The sequence below is a fragment of the Pteropus medius genome, unplaced genomic scaffold (assembly GCF_902729225.1).
Source record: "Pteropus medius unplaced genomic scaffold, Ma_sr-lr_union100, whole genome shotgun sequence".
NCBI lineage: Eukaryota > Metazoa > Chordata > Mammalia > Chiroptera > Pteropodidae > Pteropus > Pteropus medius.
The window spans coordinates 5014636-5016765 of record NW_024340695.1 but is presented as its reverse complement, the minus strand read 5'-3'; the positions used below and the strand labels follow the sequence as shown (position 1 = coordinate 5016765).

General features: G+C 28.5%; 1 non-coding gene across 1 annotated transcript; it reads left to right on the top strand.

Moving 5' to 3' along the window:
- The first annotated feature begins 1711 nt into the window (after positions 1-1711).
- Positions 1712-1813, top strand: LOC120603942 (U6 spliceosomal RNA). The gene has a single exon (XR_005653237.1). It is a non-coding gene; the product is annotated as a U6 spliceosomal RNA (small nuclear RNA).
- Positions 1814-2130: the final 317 nt, after the last annotated feature.

The window sequence follows — 2130 nt, the reverse complement described above, 5'->3', positions numbered from 1 at the left end:
CTCTACCATATAATAATTATTAATCATATAGTACATTTAAAAATTTAGATAAAATAGAAAAATTCTTTGAGAGACACAAACTACCAAAGCTTACTCAAGAAGAAATAGAGGAGCTGAATAGTTCTATCTCTATTAAAGAAATTGAATTTGTTATTAAAACCCTTCTAATAAAGAAAACTCTAGGCCCAAGATCACTTTACTGGAAAATTCTATCAAATATTTAAGGAAGAAATGATACTAATTGAACACAAACTTTCTAGAAAATAGAAAATAAGAAAACACTTCCCTAATTATTCTATAAAGCCAGCATTTTCCTGAAACCAAACCAGATAAGACATTACAATATCTCTCATGAAGAGAGACACAAAAATCCTCAAAAAATAATAGTAAATTAAAACCAGTAACTTAAAAAAAAAGGAAAGTACATCATTAACAAATGAATTTTGCCCTTAAAATGCAAAATTAGGTCAACATTTAGAAATCAAATTCTATAGAAAAAGTAATGTTTGATGGTCATTTGATTAAAAACTGTCCACAAACTAAAAATAGAAGGAGGTTTACTTAACCCAATAAAATATATCTTAAAAAAAATCTACATCATGCTCTCATAATTCCTTTTCAACATCATATTAGATGTCTTAGTACAATAAAGCAAGAAAAACAAAAATAAATATAAAGCTTATAGATTGGTAAGGAAGAAATAATATCCAGAGTAACTATGTCAAAATCCCAAGAATCTACAAATAAGCTACTAGAACTAATGAGTGAATTTAATAAGGAGGCAAGATACAAGGTAAATAACCAAAAGTAAATTATATTTCTTTGTATAGGCAATGAACGATTGGCAATTTATATTTAAAACATTAATATTTATAATAGTATTGACAAACATAAAATATTTAAGTATAAATTCAACAAAATATGTATAGTATCAGTATACTGAAAACTACAAATCACTTTATGAGTTGGAAGTTTCAGTGTTGTTAAGTGGGCAAATTCTCTTTAAGCTGATCTAGAAACTCAATACAAATCAAAGGAAAATCACTATAGAATATTTTTAGATACTGATACACTGATTCTAAAACTTACATTGATAGTCATAGGAACGTTAATATCCTAAACAATTTTGGAAAAGAGGAACAAAGTTGAGGACTCATGCTATCATATTTCAAGTCTTCTTATGGAACTACCATTGATGAAGAAACAGATACAAAGGTTAGCGCAAAAGAATAGAGAGCCCAGAAATTGATTCACACATCTCTGTATGGACAGTTGATCTTTAACAAAGGCACAAAGACAATTCAATGGAGAAAGTCTTTTCAACAAGTCACTGTAACAGTTGAACATTCAAATTCAAAATAAATGAACCTTGACTGATGTAAAAATCACCTTAGGTTATAGACCTAAATAGAAAACCTAAAATGAGAAAAGTTATAGAAGAAAATAATACAAAATCTCTGTGACTGCAGGTTTAGTAAAATTTCTTAGATATCATCCAAAAAGAATAGTATATAAAAGGAAAAAAAAATGAAGATTAAACTTTATCAATTTAAAATTTTCTGCTTTATAAAGAAATTGTTAAAAAAATTAAAGACAAGCTGTAGCTAAGAGAAAATATTTGCAAAACACATATTTGAGGAAAGATTGGTTGCTGTTCCAGAATATTTAAAGAACTCTCAAAATTCAAAAAGAAAAGAAATGAGTGCTTGGCTTGCTTCAGCACCATATGTACTAAAAATGGGACTAAAACAGAAGACTAGCATGGCCCCTATACATAAATGACATGCAAATTTGTAAAATGTTCCATATTTTTCCTGGATGAAAGTGGTCAAAGGTGGCACAAACTTCCAGCTGTAAGATAAATAAGTGCTGGGTGCAAGATGCCACACGATGACTGTGGTGAACACTGCTGTGTGATGTATCCGAAAGTTTCTAAGAGAGTAGATCCTAAAAGTTCTCATCAAAAGGAAAAATATATTTATTTCCTTTTTTTTTTTTTGGTATCTATATGGGATTATGGATATAACTAAACTTATTGTGGTAATCATTTCACAATATGTAAGTCACATCATTATGCTGCATAGCTTAAACCTATACAATGCTGTATGTTAATTTTATTTCAATAAAACT